The sequence below is a fragment of the Rhamphochromis sp. 'chilingali' genome, assembly GCF_963969265.1.
Source record: "Rhamphochromis sp. 'chilingali' genome assembly, chromosome: 9".
NCBI classification, from domain to species: domain Eukaryota; kingdom Metazoa; phylum Chordata; class Actinopteri; order Cichliformes; family Cichlidae; genus Rhamphochromis; species Rhamphochromis sp. 'chilingali'.
Genome location: NC_137936.1, coordinates 11998967 through 12022635, shown reverse-complemented (window position 1 = coordinate 12022635; position 23669 = coordinate 11998967). Strand labels below are relative to the sequence as shown.

The 23669-nt window shown below is 40.2% G+C and overlaps 1 protein-coding gene across 3 annotated transcripts in view; it reads right to left on the bottom strand.

Moving 5' to 3' along the window:
* The window catches only part of prickle2b (prickle homolog 2b), a 104589-nt gene that overhangs the window by 65789 nt on the left and 15131 nt on the right, over positions 1-23669 (bottom strand). The window lies entirely within an intron of this gene.

Sequence of the window (23669 nt, the reverse complement as noted above, 5' to 3'; positions counted from 1 at the left end):
TATAAACATGACCAATTTTCTTGTAAGACTTGGTTCAAAATGAATTCCAACAAGACAAATCTATAAATCTCAAATAGCTTGAAAGAATGGTATAATCAGCACCATCTTGACATGTGCACTGAATTCACGGAAACACTTTATGGCAGAAACAAGATACTAAAACAATACAGGATAACGGTGGAGCCGATCACTAACATCACAGAGCATAGGAGGTGTGCGACCCAAACTAACATGCTAACCTTAGCATGCTGCTAAAGCCGTAAACAAATACTTACAAAAGTGTAATTTACTGTACTACACAATGTTGTACGCTTTCACTTTCCAACCGTAATGGTTAGTCTATGCTATATAATGGATGTGATTGCTATTATATTCTATTTTGGGCACGATACGAACCTGTAAACAGGAAAGAAATGATCAGACAGGGAGACGTGGCTTGCCGTTTCCTGAATACTCCGCCATTATGAGAAAACAGCGCGGAGCATGCGCTTCAGGCTGCTAACAACAGGCCAAACCATGGTCTCACACTGCCACCTATTGGTATAAAAATGAAGCGTCCACTACAAATATCCCAGGGTAGTTACCAAGTTTCCTGTTACAATTACTGTAGTTATTTAGGGCATTTCCAAATGGAAATATCACTTACATTGAAAGTGAAATTACTTAAATTAATTCACATAAATGTGATCACACATTAGTGGGTATCACATATGCTGTATAATCATTGTGTGTTTGTGTTTCCATTTGTCATGGTGATGCACACGCAAGTAGTCACCACTTACTGGATAATGTCAGAGTGATGTAGGCACCAAACTTTCAACCGAACCACAAATTTTAAAACAGATTCTCTACAAGACAGTTGTGCTTGTGTCATCTGTGCACAGCGTGTTCATCTGCACAGCTGTGGTTCTGTGTGGGAGAGATGATGCCTTTGTTTATCACCACAGCCACAACTGTGGCCGAAAGCCGCATGCCATGCAAATCCTAAAAATGAGCCCTCTCTCACTTTAGACCTCAGAGGGGTAAAATATTGGGTGGAAACCTCTCAATAACCAGATCCAAGCATAACACTGCAAAGTTAAACCTCTCACCATACACACAACATGTGCCTTGCGCTCCAGTATCATTAAAAAGCCATCTCCATGCTCTGTCTCTCCTGCACCCAAACAAATGCAATCAGAAATTGAGAACAGGGTGGAGGAGCAAAAACATTTCCACAAGATGGAGGCGCTCCCTTTGTGGGGACTGTGGTTTCACAATATGGGACTTCTGGAGTGCTTCCAAAAGAGGCGCGTGGCCCTCTGCTCTGACAACAGCTGAGGCCCTGAGCCCCGCCACGCACAAGGACGTACACACACACACACACACACAGTCTCTAGAGATCAGCTCCGTGTGACACACTGACACAATCAATCAGTTGATATCGCTTCTATTGACAGTCCCCAGAAGACTCCTTCTGTTGATCTTCCGTTGATGTGTCACACTTGCTTTTGTCTCTCTATCCTACTTCACTCGTCCGTTTCCTTGTTCCTTCTTTCAGCCTCAAGTCTGACCTTTAAGTCCATATCCATTTTCTTTCTGCGCTTTCATCCTGTACTCCTGTCTCTGTCCCTATCACCACCATCATTCTTTTCATTTCTATCGCCATTTGAAGAAAATACCACAAATAACCAGACACCTCTCACCCCCTCCCCACAAGAATTCAGTGATCCTAGCCCCTAAATGAATCAGACAACACAAAATGATTCCTTCCTTTTGGGGGATAAATCAAGGGATGGGGAGGGGCATCATTGCACAAAAGCTCATGCATATTTCATATCTACTATGATACACTTTCTGGTCCATGCATAATGTAGTCACAGTTTAAGGATGAGTGCTGCAAGGTGGGGGTTTAAGACAGGGAAATGAAATGGAAAATAAGACAGCAGCGGCAAATGGTCGATCACTCCCTAATTGTAGCAAAGCAGACAAAAACCTCAACATTCCCACTTAAAGTCTGCCTCCAAGCCATTTGTCAGAACAAAGATTAATTTGAAGCTTTTCTAAATGCAAGTGTGTGTCACATTTCCATTTTTTTTCCTTTTAGGAATGAATATGTTTCACGTGAACAACACTTCAATGCTGAATTATCTCAAAAAACCTCTTGCTTGGATTATAATAAAGCCCATCAAGACAGTCATGCTATTGCTCAGGCTATTTTAATATCTCTACTGTATTGAGTTATAGATCACAAATAATAAAATAAGATGCTAATCACTTCAGCTTGCATGATTGTGTGACTTCTCGTGTTTCTTGCTTGTTGAATTCATCATTTTGCTCTAGTGCAAGAAAAATTGTTTTAGAGCTGACACTGTTTTTGTAACTAACAGGATGTAATGTGTTGTAATAAAATGAAATCCTTTGAGGGGGGGAGGTAAGAAGCACAATGTCAAATTCCCCAAGCAGTAACTGAAGCACGTTTTCGGCTGATGCAGCTCCAGTCAGCCATGTGTCATATCAGCATCTGTGTGAGGAAGCTAAGCTACTGGTCCCATCAGTGAACATCCTCTATTCTGACACTTAGTAAGAAGACTGAGAAAAAAGGGTCAACAACTTCACTGTGACAAAGGAAATCCCTCCTCATTAATGGATTTAACATAAAGCTGTTAAAGTGCCTAATTCCTGTACTTTATGAGTGGATGTACATTTAGACAGGAAATGCATTCAAAGTAAAGACGGTCTTAAGATAGTCTTAAACGCAGATGGAGACAGGACAATAAGCTTCATGGTAACGGCCTGTTTAACGAGGCCTGGTGTTGGTTTTCCTCTGTTTTATAGCCTTACTTTTCCTGCTTTTCCTCAATGAATTCTGCCTCATTTGCCGTTTTCATATTTCCCCGACCTTCTCCATCCTCTCTTTCTTACTCTGTCTGGGATTGTCGATGGTTGAGGGAGTCATTTTAGAAAACCTCTTCTTTCCCCTCTCTAAAGTCTCATTTTTCAACCCAGATGCACAACGCATCGAGAAATACTGGAGATGCGTTTCCATCTGCCACATGGGATGTTCGCAGTCCAATTTTCATCAAACAGATGTCATATATCAACCTCTCTCTGAGGACGCTACACTAAAACAGCAAGCAAGGAAGGAACCAGAGAGAGAGAGAAAAACAAAACAAGGAACAAAGGAATGACCGGGAAAGCCTTTTAGAAGCAGCAGGCAGCAGAATATCAGACCCCACATGCTACAATGCATGCACACAGACAATCCCACTGAACAATGGTGAGGATGTGGTTACCACAGCATTGTGCATTAAACATTCACAAGATCTTTGACTCTACTTTTCCTCTCCTTCATTTCTTCTACCATCAAGATTTTCTCTCCTAAACAATAAAGGAAGTAATTGGTGGTGAACTCGCTTTTCCATTGAGACTTCCCATTGTGCCTTTGCTTTCAGGCTAAAATGCACCATAAAGGTTGTCAGATGGGCTCATTATGATTTTTTGGTGCTGTGCAGAAGTCATCAGTCATAAAGAAAAGACGGGAGGTAGCTGGCAGTATGGCTAGATGGTGATTAGATAAATTGGTAGATTAATGGGCAGATAAATGACCCCGATACATCTGGTGTTAACATAAACTAGTGCCAATTATAGTAACTCACTAATTAGACGAAACCCATGAAATCTGGTTGTAAATGTTTTCTAAAAATGCTGATGAAACATTATTAAAATAAGATTGATGTGCAGTCTGAGATACATCTGTAAGTACAGTATATTTAAAGTCATTTTACAATGCAGCCTGCTAAACATAAGTTATAAATAGAGAAAAACAAAAAAAACAGTCCATCACAGTGCTTTGAGAGAAGTCGTGAATTGCCAACATTATAGTCACATAAAAACTGTTTTGCACGTCTGCTGTTTAGGATAATCACTATCTTAAGGCTTGATTATATTTCCATGTCATGCCGCAGGTCAGCTACAGTCGGCTCGAGTTCAAGTGATGTAAACTTCATCATCAGGCAGTGAGCGCATACGTTTGTGTGTCTCCCTGTTTTTTGGGACCACGCAGACTGATTGTGGAAAATTTTACTTCACAGCTCACCAACGACGCATTGCACGCCAAGTGCTGGATGTCAACCAGACATCAAAGAAGTAAAGCAAAAACGCCAAGTTGACTATTGGGTCTCCAGCTGTCCATATCAATAACAGAGTATAACCATAGTTTCAATTAGGGGTATTAGCATGCTATGCTAACATTTGATAATTGACACTACTAAAGCACAACTGAGGTAGACATTTTAATCATAAAACTAGGTTTTCAAAAACGTACAAAGTTCAGCTAATTCTTTAAGCTACGTTGTCTGTGGACCCTATGCATGTCTTCATAGTTCTGTGGCAAACCCATTCAAGAGTTTTAAAAATATTTTAAACTAAACCAAACTAGTGGACAAGCCTGATCAACAGATCAAATAACACCCCATTTCCTTTGAGCCTTGCCACTTTGATTATTTCAAAAGTCTTCCCCATCACACAAAATTAATATAATTACAGCAGCATTAAATAAAAAACTCAATTTTCTCCCTGTATGTGTAAAATCTAACATAATGTACAAGAGTAGATTGTGCTCTGGTTTTCCACTAGACTAAATGTAATGAATGTATGCAAATACGGTCCGGACACATTAACTGTAAACTAACAAAACAGATGATTAATGGATGGGTGAGTGGATCTTATGGTTTGCACCACATGACCAATCTTCCTCTTGCTACTCAGATGTACCAACCAACTGTTACAATCACCATTTGAGCACCACTCCTTTGGGTGACGGGTCCAGCAGCATCTGATGTCCTCAAACCCCCCTAACTCTAACACATCTTTTAACATTTAATTTTAAAATAGCGAAGAACTAAACACTCAACTATGTAATTACACTAGATGTCTTTCTGAAGGTACTGTAACGAAATTTAAAGTAGTGCTTAAGTGCTTAAGTTATCTTGTTAACACCATGTGCCAACACAATGCAAAGCAACTACCTAGACTTCACTCCCACAGAGGCCAATTGTCTGGTTAGTAGTGTTACACCCTCACTACGTACAGTGCTGGACTCTGTAGCTCCTCTTGGAGGGAAAATAAAAAATAAAAAAAATTGAGAGGTGACTGTCTGGTGACTCCTTGGTACCAATCACAAATGGCATGCATTAAAGCAGATAACATGAGAGTATGGAAGGAAATGGTATTGCACTCATTTAGAAGATCTTCATTTGGCCTGTTGCTCTATGTCAAAGCCCTCTGTAAAACTAAGCCATCTTTAAGATGTAGCAAATTTCATTTTTTGTGTAAATATGAAGTCAGTAGCCCCTGTTGATGTAAACATGGAGTTCCACAGGGTTTTGAGCTGGTACCAATATATTTTTACATTATGCATCCTTCCATATTATTAGAAAACATCCAAACATTTTAATTGATGTGCTGATGATACCCAGTGTTAATGATCTATTAAGTCAGATGACACAAAACATTTAGATACAGGCAGGCAAAAAAAAAGTCATTATATTTCACCCTAAAAATCTCTGAAATATGGTGTCTAACCAGAAGTCTAAATCCTTCTCACATGGAAAGTCTTGATTATTTAGGCCCCATCAAATCTTATAGACCTCACAGTATAGTATTATCCTCAAAGAGCCTGTCACTCTCTGACTCCAGGCTGGCTTGAGGCTGTTAGTTGTAAATCTAATATTTGGATGAAAATGTTTTCAGATTTTAGAACCTGAATAATGTTCTTGATAAGGCCCATGTCTCAAATGTAGCATAAATTACATACTGTGAAAATTACTAAGTACTGACATAAAAGACATCAGTTATGCATAGTCATTATGAGAAATAGATTGTGTCCTTGAAAACAGCATCTATTCAATCTAAAGTTAAAAAGCAAAACGTGGCTTGGCCTAATCTGTCACCTAAAGCTAATTCAAGTCTGAACTCATTTATTTCAAATGCACATCAGAATCTCAACTGACTTGACACTAGTTAGGGGAACTGTCTGTCAATATATAACAATAACTATAATTTCTGCTTTCCCTCTCCCCCTCCCAGGGTTTCCCTCCGTCCTTCCTTTTATCCTTCCCGTTCTCCCTGCCTGTCTGCTGGTGTCCTATCTGTGTCCAGGCTTTTCTGTTCATGGTTCAGGGCTTCTGTCTGACTAAGATGATTCCCTTGTGGCGCCATGAAGCGAGACAGAGAGGGGAGGGGAAAAAAATCTCATTAAAAAAGGGATCATCTGCTGTCAGCTACCAGCCCGGCCCCAGCCAGCCTCGGACACAGAAAAAATACAAATGGCCAGAAAGACCCACCAGTAATTTGGAGCGGTGCCATCTTGCACACTGCTTTGTGTCAGCTGTGTATTGAACAGAACAGTTTCTTAAGGAAGAAAGACTGAGAACACTCATGCAGCAATGGAATATAAGATAATCACTTCAGAGAAATAATCATCTAATATTTGTTTACATTTTGTTTTGGTTTCTAAATATGCAAAAACACTTTAGAAGTAGTTAGCAAAACCAAAAGAGAGCAGCTTTACCAGGCTATAGACAGCCACCATGAGGTATTTCTTTTGAAACACCAAAACCTAAAAGAAGAGCGCCACAAGAAAATAAGGTGGTAAATTAAAAGATTTTCTTCTGTGACAAGCAATAAAGAGAGATGTAATTGCTTAATTTAAAGAACTGGCTTCAATTGGATGCTTGGTTAGCTCCAATTGAAAATTGGATAACAGAACAAAGAAAAGAGCAGCAGTAATTGTATCAGTCTCACAAATAATGATAGTCATTATCTTTTAATAAACTTATTGATCAAGGCTTAGAAACCTTTTACAAATCTAACTAGAATATGAAGGACAGAAAGAACCCAGCAGCAGAAACATCAGCTTTTTCAGAGCATTTGAAAGTAAATAACAGCTGTACCCAAATGAAGCATCATGGGTATCGTCAATTTTTCATTTAAGACTGGAAAACAGGCACACAGACATCCGCTCTCGCTGCCTGATGACAAAATTTATGTCACTTTTGTATACATTTCTCTCGTTTTGTATATATCCCTCTTCACTGTATATATTTCTCCTGCATGCTATGTATTCCTGCTGTCGACCATTTATATTTTATTCCAGCACAGTTGGTGTGGAGCACCCACAATTTCATTGTACATTTACAGTGGTACATTTTTATAACATCTTTGCAGTTTAAATTAATTGCTCTTCACTCAAACTAAAAAAAGGAAGTTTGGTAAAGTCAGACTGCAAAAAAACTTCCTAACTGGTTAAAAAAAGTGTTACATTTGTCTTCGTGTTATAATTGTAGAAGAAAGGAACTTCTTCAAATCAAAAAATAATCCAAATGTGCCTTGCTGCCCTATTTTTCCTAATGATACTATCCATGCCACTTGCATTGCAAATTTCACCTGAGATGGTTTCCTCATCACAAAAAAATACCCCCATTCAAATTCAGCACTCATTAGCTAAAATGAAAGTTAGAGGGGTTTTTTGCACTACAAAGGTTGAAACCATGAACATGTAAATCAATGCAAAAATGAAAAGAGGAGCTCAAAAGAAAAAAAAAAAAAAAAAAAGAGAGAGAGAAAAGGAGAGAAAAAGGAACTGCTCTACTAATAACATGTACTGGTGGTGCAATAGGTCAATTTACACCACCTGGGTACAAAGCAAATATCCTAATACAATTTTTTTCCTGCCCATCTCATTCCCACCTCATTCGCTCTTCTTTCTTATAGAAAGAAGAAGCTCTTAAGGGCTTAACCTGCCGCTGCACCCTCTCAAGCTCATCCAGGGATGATTTGACCCGTTTCCCTGATGTTTTCGAGTAAAGCATTATTAATTCCACCTCAAATCCCCTACTGCTCCTCCTTGTTGATTCAATCAGAGAAGATGTTCTAATAAAGTAACTATGTAATTTGGCCAAGGCTAGGTATTCACAGATGCTATGTTTTGATTCCAGACTACATCGCAATTCTTTCCAATTTCCTACTGTACGCTGCACATAGCTCCAGTCAGGTCTGAGTGGTAAATGAATCCTGTGTGGCTCATTAAATCCAATCAAGTGGATTAATGCTAGTTGATCAGGACAGCTAACCAGCACCTTCCCTTAGAAACAGCTCTCAAACAGCAGAGCAAATAATATTAGCAGTTTGGAAAGAGAGAGCTGGAACAAAGGTCAGACAGGTTTCGCTGTGTCTATGTGTCTGTGTGTGTGTGTATGCACCATATGGAGAACAAATTAGACACGGCACAAATCATTAGACAGTCTAGTGTGTTGAACAGGTCTGGCCTTGGATGCTTCCCCAGCTGTGGGATTTGAACAATGCTGAGAGGAACTGTCCACACTTGCCAGGAGTGTACGACTGTCGTGTGAAGGAAGGATGTTCTGTTCAGCGTTTTACGAATGGGACACATCTTTTACTTTCACCTCTGTCATCCTTAATATATCGACAAGCAAAGCCTGGAAAAAAAAGGTCTTAACAATCCTCTGCCTCAAATAATTTCTGTCTTCCCATGGAAACATATACCAAAATAGGACATTAGGCAAGAATTTGTGAATGAGAAAGTTCAAACAGCCAACAGTGCACATCCCACGCAGCAGCTCCGGACATCATCCTGTGCTTTCATCCACAAACCACGACTCAGCTTCAACCGTTTTACCATTGCAGAGCTAAAAGCTATCTTCCTAAAGAAAAAAAAGACTGACGCTGTCACAATTCAAACCTATTTAGGGACAAAACTGCAGTGAAGTGGGATGACTCACACCAAAAAAGCCTGTCAGAAATATCACTGAGAATAGTCAAAGAACGTGACGTAGAAATGGAAAAAGAGAGAACAGAAGCAGAGTGGGCGTAAAAATATACTGAGGTGAAGAGAGGAAATCACATTTTTCAGTATGACGAGAAGAAAAAGAACAAACATGCCTCATCAAACCCACTGAGATCAATATTATATTTAATATACATACATGCGAGTGTGTAAGATATGAAGTGACGTGTGGATGTTGCTCATTGTGAGCCACATAGCTCAGCCAACTTCTCAGCTCCCTTATCTCCTCTTGATGGAAACATCGTTCTCTTTAAACATAATTCGCTGAGCACAAAGTATGAAAACCACAGAAACACGTATTACCCGACTCCTCCCAAAGATAACAAATTTTACAAAAAAAAAAAAAGGGGGGGGGGGGGGGGTGATGATGAATTCTTGTAGTCTCTGCTGGTCACCTGAGAACTCCACAGTGACCACGAGACTTTTCCCAGTCAAGAAATGGTCTCACAACCTCGTGTAAAAACTAGATTTGTTTTACACTATGATTTTGTACAGATTAAACAAAATGGGTTAATTTGTGATCTTTAAAAGGATTGTAGGTTGATTTGTTTACTTCTGGACAAGGCTGGTGCTAAGCAACAGGGCTGCTGGCAATAGCAAAAAAAAAAAAAGAAAGAAGAAAAAAGCTGTGTGTGTTCTGAGTTTCAGCTAGAGTCCTTCATCTGCTCTATTGCTGGGTAGCTAAAAAGTCAAGCGTCAAGTTTAAAGTTGTCTGGATGAGCAGGTCTCATATTTTGGTTATAGTTTCCTTTTCCTATTGTGTTCCTTTGAACAACTCTCTGCTCACAAACAGTGAAAGAAAGCAGAGGGGAAGAGAGAACCATAAATGGCAGCAAAAGGCCCAATGTCCTATTTCACACAGCTATGTTTTGATCAGGCTCTGCACTAGAATTTACATTGTAAACAAGAGAAGTTTTAATCTCATCAACTCTCTGTCAGAAGTTCAAGAACCAATAAAACGACAATTAAAACAAGAATAAACAGATGGGACTTTGTTTCCAGCGTGAAAGATGAACCATAGCAAGTCTCACAGTGGCTAGTATGCAGCTGCCTAGCTTACTGTGGTGAAGCTATGATAATGCTAGATAGATTAGAACTGGTTTGTTAGCCAAGATTAGTGGGCCAAGACTCTCAAGGGGCTGATTGTTGGCGCCAGACAAATGAACTTAATCAAAAACCTGTAGCAATATATATTTGAAAAAAAGACGTTAGTTACTGTAATTAGGGCAACATCAAGACGGCAGAGTTAGCGTCCCAAACACAACACATACAATAGGTTTGTTATACATGCAGTAGAAGATCCCTCCATAGCTCACCGAGGGCCACTGCCTAATATCATCTGTTGTAGAGTTCAAAAGTGTTAAATGTTTTGGTGTTAATAGTCTTCTTGCAAAAGTAGAGTTAATTTTACTCTAAGCAGAGTCACATTCTTTTAATGTAACTCTGAGGTGTAAAATGATAGTAGTTAAAATCGAGTGTTAAAAATGAGTGTTTCTCTGTCAAATCTGGAGGTGTTACAATGGAAACATTAACTCTTGACCTCTTAACTCTGAACTCCTACAGGGGCTATGACACCAACAGAGTAAATTCACAGACTCCGCCCCCAGCACGGCTCCAATCGAAGCTGAAGTGAAGCCGTTTCAGAACATTTTGCTCTACATATTTGAGTTGTTTGCCATGCTTGGTAAGTCATTTTTTCAAAGATTGTTTCAATTATTATTATGAGCTTTTACTTCTGTGGCTCTTTGGAGTTGAGACAAAGCTGTGTGAAAGGCATTAGCCATGTTGCTCGCTGATAGCATAATATTCTGTTTTAGCTAGCTGAAAGGTATTGTTTGCGGGCAAATACCACAGCCTTGAAAAAAAGCTTGCATGTGAATTTTCAGTCAAACTTTTGGTCAAATACACCTAAAACAATGTCTAGAATGTGAAATGTTGGTATAATGGTGCTACTTGAAGCCTGAAAACGATCGCCCATAAAAAAAAACGAGCAAACAGCAGTAGCAGACGTCCTGACTGGGTTCTACGTTAGCATAGATCCCTCCAGAGTTTTGTGCACACGGTTTAAGTAAAAATTAAAAAGGCTGAGGTTTTACCTTTAGTTCAGTATTACCTGTTGCCTGTGTCCTTGTCTTTTGGGAAAATACTTTACACAAGTAATAAGAGGATTCCTTTTTTTTTTTTTTTTACTGTGCTGCAATTGTTTACTGGATTATTTGTGCCATTAATTAGTGTCAACCAATTTTTATTCAATCTCCACACAGGATATGCTTGTGAAGATGGAATATGGGGGAGAGCAGAAGTGCGTTGAAGTTCCACAAAGGGATGAATGAAGGACATGCATATTGTATTGAAGAAATAAGTGATGAGAATGCTGTTATTTGCATTTACCAGCTCACCTATGTCAGACCTTTTGATAAACAAAATTCTAATGAAAGCGAGAACATGTATACTGTTACATCTTTCAGAAAATGTTTTGAAATTGTGTTGCACAGTTCAGAATAAATGTTTTTCAAAAACCATTGCATCTTTTTAGTAAATGTTTATTTCCAAAAGAAATTTCTAGAAGGTCAGAACAGTAAAATTCCCGCTTTTTAGAATGGATTAGAAGATAACTCTTACGTAGTTAAACTAAAATACTCTTTGAGAGTTAATATATAAACTCTTAACACCAAGTGTTAAATTATCAACTCCAGACAGATTTGGTGTTTAACACTAAATCAGAGTTAACGTACCAACTCTCCAAAAAGAGTTAAATTAACACTCTCTGGTGTGGACCCATATAGACACTTTAATAGTGTTGAAATCAAATCCGACAGTGTTAATTTGGACATGCTGGATTTGCTGTGTACAAAAATATTTCACAAACACAATTAAGCTTTAAATGGGACACAAAGCAAAAAAAGGGGAAGAAAAACTTGTCTAAACTTTTATTTCAAATGGAAATCAACACAAAGGAGTTCCAAGGCTGGAACAACAAATGACAAAAATAATGAATTCACTTCTCATTTCTTCAGGCTGGTCTTAGAATGAATAGAATGAATTTCAATCAGCTTCATGAACTGCAATGCATGCCGACATCCGTAAGTGGAACTATTCTGAAATATGATCGTGACATGTACCCATAAGGCAAGCGGACCCAAAACTGGTCTCCCCTCTCTGCCAATCTAACCTTTGGTCTGAAATAAGTCCCACATGTGTACCTTTAGCAGGAGCATGACCCTATTAACCTCAAACAAGGCCTGTGTTAGGTTGTGCTAATGACAATCCCCACCCCACTCCCTCCTAACTTGTCTGGCTCATGATGGCTGACTGACAGTCATGCCCTGCACACACAAACAAACACACCTCATTACTGGGAATGGGGACACAAACACACACTGGACCTGTGGAGGCTGGTTATGTGTTGATAAGGAGGAGGTCAAACAACAGATGGCAGCCTGAGGATTAGTCCAACTCTGTCACAGTCAACTTCTAGTTAAACACAGTAGAAGCAAAGGCACACGCGCACACACACACACACACACCTAAACTGCTCAATTTTTTGTAGCTAAATGTTTAAGTAGATTTACAGTGGGGCAAAAAAGTATTTAGTCAGCCACCGATTGTGCAAGTTCCCCCACTTAAAATGATGACAGAGGTCAGTAATTTGCACCAGAGGTACACTTCAACTGTGAGAGACAGAATGTGAAAAAAAAAAAATCCATGAATCCACATGGTAGGATTTGTAAAGAATTTATTCGTAAATTAGGGTGGAAAATAAGTATTTGGTCACCTCAAACAAGGAAAATCTCTGGCTCTCACAGACCTGTAACGTCTTCTGTAAGAAGCTTTTCTGTCCCCCACTCGTTACCTGTATGAATGGCACCTGTTTGAACTCATCATCTGTATAAAAGACACCTGTCCACAGCCTCAAACAGTCAGACTCCAAACTCCGCCATGGCCAAGACCAAAGAGCTTTCGAAGGACACCAGGAAAAGTATTGTAGACCTGCACCAGACTGGGAAGAGTGAATCTACAATAGGCAAGCAGCTTGTGTGAAAAAAATCAACTGTGGGAGCAATCATCAGAAAATGGAAGACATACAAGACCACTGATAATCTCCCTCGATCTGGGGCTCCACGCAAGATCTCATCCCGTGGGGTCAAAATGATCATGAGAACGGTGAGCAAAGATCCCAGAACCACACGGGGGGACCTGGTGAATGACCTGCAGAGAGCTGGGACCAAAGTAACAAAGGTCACCATCAGTAACACACTACAACGGCAGGGAATCAAATCCCGCAGTGCCAGACGTGTTCCGCTGCTGAAGCCAGTGCATGTCCAGGCCCGTCTGAAGTTTGCCAGAGAGCACATGGATGATACAGCAGAGGATTGGGAGAATGTCATGTGGTCAGATGAAACCAAAGTAGAACTTTTTGGTATAAACTCAACTCGTCGTGTTTGGAGGACGAAGAATACTGAGTTGCATCCCAAGAACACCATACCTACTGTGAAGCATGGGGGTGGAAACATCATGCTATGGGGCTGTTTTTCTGCCAAGGGGACAGGACGACTGATCCGTGTTAAGGACAGAATGAATGGGGCCATGTATCGTGAGATTTTGAGCCAAAACCTCCTTCCATCAGTGAGAACTTTGAAGATGAAACGAGGCTGGGTCTTCCAACATGACAATGATCCAAAACACACCGCCCGGGCAACAAAGGAGTGGATCCGTAAGAAGCATTTGAAAGTCCTGGAGTGGCCTAGCCAGTCTCCAGACCTCAACCCCATAGAAAATCTGTGGCGGGAGTTGAAAGTCCGTGTTGCTCAGCGACAGCCCCAAAACATCACTGCTCTCGAGAAGATCTGCATGGAGGAATGGGCCAAAATACCAGCTACTGTGTGTGCAAACCTGGTAAAGACCTATAGTAAACGTTTGACCTCTGTTATTGCCAACAAAGGTTATGTTACAAAGTATTGAGTTATATTTTTGTTATTGACCAAATACTTATTTTCCACCCTGATTTACGAATAAATTCTTTACAAATCCTACCATGTGGATTCATGGATTTTTTTTTTCCCCATTCTGTCTCTCACAGTTGAAGTGTACCTCTGGTGCAAATTACTGACCTCTGTCATCATTTTAGGTGGGGGAACTTGCACAATCAGTGGCTGACTAAATACTTTTTTGCCCCACTGTAAATATAGTAGAGTTAAGATGATTCCCCATGTCACACGAGGCCAGGGGCCGTAACACTGTTAAACTGTTACTATTCAATTCAGTTTTATTTATATAGTGTCAAATCACAACAGTAGTTGCCTTAAGGTACTTTATATGGTAAGGTAAAGACCCTACAATAACACAGAAAAAAACCTAAACAATCAGACGATCTCCGTTGAGCAAGCACTTGATGACAGTGGGGAGGAAAAACTACTTTTTAACACTAAGAAACCTCTGGCAGAACCAGGCTCAGAGATGGGCACCCAACTGCCGTCCCCAAATTTTTGTGGACTAACGGCAAAATACTTCTTTTTTTTTTTATTTCAAAATACTTCCTTTTAGTTTTGCAGATGCCTGATGTGCCTCTCCTTCCAAAAACTTAGAAAAAACCCAGATGTGGACAAAAACGTCCCACAGTAAGAACACAGTCTCACACAGCGAAAGTGATAAATGAAGAAAGACGAGTTCCATTTAATCAGCACCACAAAGCGTTCTGGGAAATGAATTGAATTTGACATTTGTTGTTATAAATCTATCCATTTCTGGTATTATGCAACTATGAAGGGTGCTGACTAAAAGCTGAGCACTGTTAAAACAACCCAATGTGGCACAGATGTGGCTGCTAAAGAAAAAACACCATTTCACTGATTATGAAACTAACACTTCCAAGAAACGGCATAGTCAGAAGCCCCTGACAGCACAAGTGATGCTCGACACGACGTGTGCAGGCAATGATGTCTTTCTTGTTGTGCAATACTGACTGTAAACTCTTAAGGCCAAGTACGCTCATGCTCCAGAGGAACCGCCAAATCCACCAAGTGCTCTGTCGATGCTTCGCATCTGTCAGGCAGCTATCATTAAAGTGGCTTCCACTTTCACTGAGGCTTGTGAAACTCAGTATCAGCCAAAATTATGGCTGCAGTTTGATTTAAAGCTGGGAATCACCAGACAGTATTATTTCAACCCTGCTTCTTTTTAGTGACATGCATTTTGTGACACGCTGAGTTTTGCTGTAACATATATTGCGATTTATCCCCTTGTTGTTCTCATGGACCAAGAGTCATTCAGACTGATGGCAGGATGTTGCCAATTGGTCTGCATTTTATTTATTTATCTGCAAATGTTCCACAGTCTCTCTGAGAGTGATTGCAGTCCGTCCAAGTCAACCTACCTGCAAGCAGTTGCAGCCTATCTTCTATCAGGCGAATGTGCAATGGCTTTCCAATCAAAGTGGTCACGAGTATTGCAACTTGGTCCTATGCTGTATCAATTTTTTCTCCCCACAGCTAGTTTGAATTGAAGTGACGGCCATTTTCACAAAAACTGCCCATCTGCTCTTACTTTAAAGGGAAACCTCCATTTCCAGTTTGTGTCACACCTTTTCCAGTTGTACTGCTGCTTAGTTAGTAGTTAGTATTTGCAGACAACCGTGAAAAACTACAGGCAGCCGTGGCAATCAGCTAGCAACCAAAGCAGTCAAGGGAAGGTTTATGGCCCAGAAACCACTGGGAACCACTGACAACTAGTTGGGAAATACACATTTCTCTTTAGCAATCACTGATCCTATCGCATCCAATACAACAGACAACTCTCAATGTGCACATGACATCATGTGAGAAACCTCAATAAATAAAGTGTTTCAGACACACTAAAAAAATAAAAATAAACTCGTCTTCACCTGTTATGACCTGCTGGAGCTCACAGGTGTCAGCTAACTAAAATCTGATTGTTGCACCAGGCAGGCAGTGAGGTAAGAGCAAACAAAATGTGTATGGCTCTGTGCGTGTGTGTCCAGTGTAGGTCTGTTATGTTTGCCTCATCCACACACCCTTCTGTTGTCCTACATCATTAATCAGGCTCAACAGGGGGGATTGTCTCTTTGCTAATAACATGCACCACTAGCTCCTAAGATAACTCAAATGAGTCTTCTTACACACACCCTCCCAAAACAGTTACAGCAGGAAAAGCTCCGTCACTCAGTTGCACACACAAAAAGAAGTTGAATTTGAAGATAATTAACCAATTAGTTGATTTTTGACTTACTCTGTTTACACATAAACAAATGAGTTGGACTGATCTTCTTAAACATGCAAATTCTGTCAAAAAAGCAAATATCCACATTTATCTATATCTTTTTACTTTTTTAAGAAAAAACGAGCCAATAACCTATGATAGTCATATTTAGTCGTTATTCTGATTGAATAATGAGATTGCTTATTACTGCGCCCGCAGTATGTGATGCATCTCTATTGATCTAATGTAATGCGTCCAATAATTAGTACAAATAACTGTCACGCACTCAGATATTAAACAGAAATGTAAGCAACTTGCGAGCAAACACAGTGGAATGCTAATGTGCCAAAAGTTCACAAACAAGACACAAAGAACTGCACACTCACATCAACCAGTCTTCTTGTGCTTGAGATTCATTATTCAGGGACTTCTCGAGCACAGCTTGTCTGAGTTAGAGCATCTGGAACTCAAACAGGCCAGACGTGGAGCTGAAACTGAGCGAACAGTCCTCTCCAGCCTGTCTAAAGTACCTTTAACTCCATCTTCATGCAACCACAAATAGCAAGACGTACCTGCTTACCTAAAGGAAGAGAGAGGCACAAATAGAAAGGCAATCTGACACTCTGGCACCCTAACAGGGTACCCAGTCTGTTGCAGGGCTAACACATATACACAGACAACCAGTCGCACTCATATTCACTCCCAAATTCACACCTATAGGCAATTTAGAGTTTCCAATTAACCTAACCCCACTAACTGCATGTCTTTGAACTGTGGAAGGAAGCCAGAATACCCGGGGAGAACCCACGCAAACACAGGAAGAACATAGAAAGACCCTGGCCTGATGGTGGAATTGAACTCAGGATCTTGCTGTGAGGCAAGAGTGCTAACCACTCTGCCACTGCGCTGCCCTCACTTTATACTTTTTACTTTATATAGGGCTTCCTGACCAATGTCTATGCACATTAAGCATTTTACCCGACATCCACAGCTAACCTGACATGCTTGTCTTTGCTCTGTTGGAGGAAGACAGGGCATCCGGAGGAGACCCATGTAGACACAGGTGGAACATACAACATAACAGTAATTAATAGATATAACCCCCCCTACACACACACAGGCAGACACACACGCCTAATTAAATGGCCTTTGGCTTTATTCTCACGCGACACACCGACTTTGTGGTTTTTTTTGGGGTGGTTTTTGTAAAGACACCAATTTGGTCCTCTGTTGCTTTCCATTCCAGCTTGAACTGTAGTCAGTATGGAACATGAGATTTCAGCTGAACACCATCTGGCATAAACGGAGACACGCTTCCTGGCTCAGGTGTCAAGCTATTAAATATTACAAGCTTAAAGTCTGTATAGTCCATTCTTCGTATGGCTGGGAGCACGAGCAGGCACGTGTGGCGGTGCTAACGAGAAAAAAAAAAACAAAAAACAAAACACAGGTGCACGGAGTTCTGCGTGGGCTACACAATCTAAGACATCCCTCGAGTTAAAGTGTCTGGCATTTAGCACCTGCTCTCTCACACACACAGTACCACCCCACTTAGATGTGTCTTTCTAAACATACACACACCTGCGCACACTGTCTGCATTCGACCTGTTATGGGAATCAAATATCAATTAAGGGAATACAGGGGAAGAAAGAAGCTTCCTATTACCCCCTCCGATAAACACCAAACATTCACACACACACACACACACACACACACACACACACACACACACACACACACACACACACACACACACACACACATTAAAAACGAAACATTTTAAACAATTTTTAAAATGACCAAAAACAGGTGAAAAGGGGTGACAAACCAGACCTGGAAACAACTGTGGCGTCATTACACAAACTTGTCACAGATGCAGATCAAACACAGGCTCATAAAAGGCTGGAAATGGTCTTAGAATACATTAAAAGATAAACAAACAAATAAAGTCAAGAGTCTCATAAGCCAACCAGATGGAAGATAAAATGTGGCATTTAAAAAAAAAATATATATATACACACACAGGCTAAAGCAGTGTGAGCTTTGTGTTCCCACATGACAGGAGACAGGACTTTCCATACACTGCGGGTTATCCAATCTGTCTCCCTCCTGTTTCACCACCAGCGCTCCAGGCAAACAATTTACATTTTACTCTCAATGTGCTTGCACGCCGTTCATTATATCGCCATTAGCTTCTGCTCAGCGAGGACATTAAAGCCGCTGTAATGAGGAAGAAGAAGTTTGGCTTAAACAGATAAATAAATAAACACATAGATAAATAAAGAGGAGACGGGGAATGGTCTCGTCAGAATCAAACGAGAAACAAATTACACCCCAAGACCACTTATAAATATTGGAGTCTTTGATCCCCACACCAAATGAGCGATTCAGTCTGTGGGGGAAATGATGAGTGTGTGTGTGTGTGTGATGTGATGTGTGCCACAGGCAACATAATGTTAGAGGGGGGTTGAATTCAGGCGAAGTTAAGCTCATTGTTTAAGAATGCAGAGATATACAGCGCACATCACAGCCTTTCTGACAAAGCAAGGCCAGTCAGCTTTACCGGGCTAAACTGCTGACTCTCTGTAAACGTGTAACCTGATGATGCCATGCTGGAGAGAGATGTAAGAAGCGTTGATGCTGCTCACAGTGTATGTTAGCTTTCGCCTCCAGGTTCCCATTGAGTCAAGAAAATACAGTAGACTACCAGCACTAATATATTGCAGTAATACTTGGTAACTTTTGATGCTATAAATTCCTGACCAACTTTCAGTTGAATAAAATGTGCAACTAACTCATGTGCAGACAACCTGGACCCCTGCAGATGAGTCTGGATAGAAGTTCAAAAGAAAGTCTTTAGCTAAATGGATTACAGCCCAAACTGTTGCTTTCTTTTCCTTCCTGATATCCATTATTGTCATTAAGCACAGCTCATGTATTACTCCACAATGATTACCTCCAGTGCCAGCTTTAATCATAGCAATGGCATAGCTAAAATTATACACTTTGTGGTACAAAGTTACTAACAACTGAACCCAAACACACACACACACACACACACACTCACTCTCTCTCTCTCTCTCTCTCTCTCTCGGAACTTTGCCTTTGTAGCCATTATTCCAAGAATCACTTGACAGTTTGTAATATTCGAAATGTGTGACAATACTTTCAAATTTAAATAGACAACCAGAATGCTGAGCTTTTGGCATTAAAGGTCTGATCTAGACCCTGTAAATGCTGCAATAGTAAGACATGTTTAATGAAGGCAACTAGCTAGTGCATGGTTGAAACTGAGATATGGCCAGCTGTTATCAGTTTCAAGCTAATGACACGTTCTTAAAATTTTTAACAATGCATAATGGAGAAAATGAGTAATGCCCAACTTTACAGAGGGTTAATTTACCTCATGAGACTCTGCACAGCTAGAAAAGTGTCTCAATGGACTTTGGAAAGAAAAAAGAAAACATGTCTACAGTACATTACTGAAACAAGCAAGCTACTTTTACTACAGTGCCATCTGTGGCATGGATGCTGTACTGAGCCAATCTTCTAAGACACGCTAGCCTTTGGACAGACCATAACGGAAGTTCAACAGTAAAAATGAATCGGTAGTTGTGCATTTTATAACAAAGAGACATGTTTTCTATGCTTTAATTTATCTGAACACTTGCTCAAATAAATTTGGACCCACAGTCCCTCCATACCTGCAGGCCAAGGATCTTTGATGGAAATAAGACTACTTGTGGTCTGAGCCTTGTGGATGCTATCAGGCACCATCGTGCCTGTCTGTCTGCACGCTGGTTGGTCTGAGATGTGCCCTGTGGTGTGGGAAAACCCCAGCTTGGTGGATTAGATGAGAGAAAAGGGGATTTGCTGGTTAAAAGCTGACCTTTGACATGCATACAACGGCCTTTTGATTCAGCACATCAGCTCATTCTGTTTTCCGCCTCTGGACTTTGCAGTCACTCTGTCACATTCACTGTCAAGCCTTAACAGGATAACATGGGTTTATTATGTGACAGAAGGCAGTTGGGACTGTGCAGACTGTCTAAGTGTTACAGCACAATACTTTGCATACGCTGGACAGACACTAAAACTGCAACACTATTCATGGAGAGAGTCAAAGGTGAGTCTGCGGGCACTTCTGATCACATTTGCAGGTGCATATTTGGCTTTTATTTTTATAAAACCTATTTGGCCATGCATGTTTCCAGTGTTGGATATCCTAATCACAGTCAAAGCTAATTTGAACTCTTTCAACATCACATTCAAAAATTGTTGGAGTCTGTGTGCTGGTCACAACTACAAGAGTATCAGGTTGAGAAATAAATCGCAGAGGGACTTTACAAGGGAAGGCTACATTGCTGGTGAGTTACTTGGCTCTCTGGTTTCACAAGATTTTCAAATAATACAAATACCTCCACAACTCAAGCACTCTTGGGGCCACACCACTCCACAAAAGTCTGTTTTTTATTCTTTTGATGCATCTGTTCCACGTTTCATGGTGAGGGAGTTAACCAAATGTCACTGGCAAAAGTTTTTGATACTGATAACCTTAAATAACTTAGTTAAGGTAACCATTTAAAATGAGGGGCCAGTTTCATAGTGACTTTTCATCTTTGCAAACACGTTGTAGCTAAATTTGACATTTGATTAAAATAAAGAACAGAAAACTCTTCATGCTCTTCTTTGGGAGGTTTTTAAAACAGTATTCAGATCATGCAGCTTAACATTTCATTCAACTGTGACCAAGATCATACATAAAAAGAAACATTTTTTTTTAAACCCACTCAAAAAGTCTGACGTCAAATGAGCAACACTAGCCTCTTCATTTCCAGGTTTTTTTTCCCCTTCTCCCATGTCTGCTTACCGCCCATATTCACTGGTCCTCCTATTGTCTTACTGATAATACACAACTTATCTGGCTTGTTGTCAAGGCAGCAGCAAACTTAGAGCACATTCATCATTGCCTTGGCAACTGGTCAACCTGCACAAATAAACTCGGTCAGATGAGTGATAAAGATTGCTGGAGAAGAGAAAAAGAATGAGCCTAACCTTCAAATATGCAGAGCTCTTGGCGGTTAAGCTAGAGAAACAGAACCATTTTGCAAAATAAGGGTGATGATGGCCTCAATCAAATCACAAAGATAACTTTGTCAGGTGTCTCCATTACCAGTTCTCATTTCTATCCATCTTAATCCAAGTGATTCAATGTCTTTGTCTTTCGTTAGCGCCCACGCTGTTTTTTTGCAACACACAGCCTTATAGGAGAACGTAAAGCTACTTCACATCCACATGTCTGAACTGGCTAAAACATGTACCATGCAAGTGAAATGCACTTAAATTCAACCTGAGTAATTTGTCACATATCATCAGCCTATCCATTTACCTTTTCCAGATCATGTCTCTCCACTCTGTACCTAAACAGTAACACAAAGCATTTAAGAAAAAAGCACTTTGGTATACAGAAAAGTTCCTTGTTGATTGCAAAGTATAAAGAAAAGAGTCAGATGTGAGGGCGTCTGTCCGACAGCTTAAACTGAGCTGAACTTGGGTCATGCAAAAGGACAATGATCCTAATCACATCAGCATATGTTAAAGAGAAAGGCTGAAAAAGAAAATAATTAAAGTTTTGCAGTTGCCCAGTCAAACTCCAGATCTCAACCTGACTGAAATGCTGTGGTGACGCCTTAAGAGAGCTGTGCATAAACAAATTCCTGCAAAACTCAATGAACAAGATTGTAAAGAAGAGTGGGCCAAAGTTTCTCCACAACAATATGAGATTGATAAAGTCATACAGAATAAGATCACTTTGTGTTATCGCTGCTAAAGGTGCTTCTACGAGCTACTGAATTATAGGGTGTATGTAGTTTTTTCGCATACACCCTATAACTAACAACTAATTTTGGGCAACTGCAAAAACAAACAAGCCAAAAAAATTACAGCCACTCAAATACTGACTGTCTCTCTTATAACAGCAGCAGGGACACACAGTGACCCGGCAGCAGTGTGCTTGAACAAATCTAACATGGAAATTCCTCATCTTAAAGCATCTGCTGCAAACACAACAAAGCACCTTTGGAGTCCACGCCTCAGAGCTATTCTTGTACTATCTGATGGACCAGGTAGTACTAGAGTATCCTAGATGATCCAGATCCAAATATTTCAACTGAGGTTCTTATTAAAAAAAAAAAAAAAAAAAGAGCACATACAAATAAATAAAACTAATAAGAATAATCAATAAATAACCATCAGATTCTTAAATATAGTTATTGACACCAGTTTTTGACTAAAACACCATAGGAATGAATACGGACCTGCCAGCTATAGCAGAATGTTTCCAAACACTTTGTCAATACCAAAATGCCCCCAAAATTTACAACCACAGCCACAAAAATAAAATGTTATCCATTTGCTGGTGTGTGTGAGTTCTAATGTTTCGGTGAGGCAGTGCTACTTCTGGCCTTTATCAGAGGTAGCTGGCCATGCCTCAGAGCTGTCTTCGACTTTTTTCTGCCCCCTCTCCATTCTGACTGCACTCAGATCAGTTGATAGATACCTGTACAGTTTGGCAATGAGAGCCAGCCTACTCTCTCATCCATGAAATATAGGCTTCACTTAAGAGCCTCTCTGCTATTAATACTCTCTCTCACACACACACACACACACACACACACACACACTCGCTTAAGTCCCGTTTGGGGTCGCATATCTTAACTCCCCCCCTTTGGGGACACCACTTTCTGTATGGGTTAGAAGCAAGCTGGCAACTCAGTTTTACTCCTCCAAGACCACAGAAATAAAAAATCACTTGAGATTTTCATTTTAAGCAACTTTTGTCCAGACAGTATTTTTACCTTCCCATTGGGGACTGGGAATGTTTAATGTCCCCTTTGGGGTCTTCAGCGATACACAGATTTAAAAAAACTATTTTATGCCACTTTTGGGGACCTTACTTCCATTTGGGGTCTTCGGCGACACACACATACACAAACTATTTTATGCCACTTTTGGGGACCTTACTTCCATTCGGGGTCTTCAGCAATACACACATACACAAGTTATTTTATGTCAGTTTTGGGGACCATACTTCCCTTTTGGGTCTTCAGCAATACACACATACACAAGTTATTTTACTGTATGTCAGTTTTGGGGATATTACTTCCCTTAAAGGCAATTCCTTCAAAGTACAATGTAATGTTAACTACCCAATCTAACCATAATCTAAACAATAATTAAGGTCTCTATTTATCTTGACGAATTCAAAACTATGTCCAATGTCTCGGCCACAGAACAATTTAAATTTTTGACTGCATTTATTACTACTGTGTTGTTTTGGGAGTTTATATGCACATCATTAATGCAGAGAAACTTGGATAAAAAAAAAATCATCTGTACTATTGAGTGTTTGTTACCAGCAAATTGTAAGGCAAGAACTTTGCTTCCAAATATGTTCACTGGGAAGAAGTCCCTGGTCCCCTGTCTTCATCTTGATCCGTTTTCTTGTTCTATTGTGTTTTTGTTGGCTCCATACCTGACAGAAGAGACTCAATCTCATTGCTTGAGGAATCTGGATTTTTTTTTTACATTTCAGGCATTTCTCAT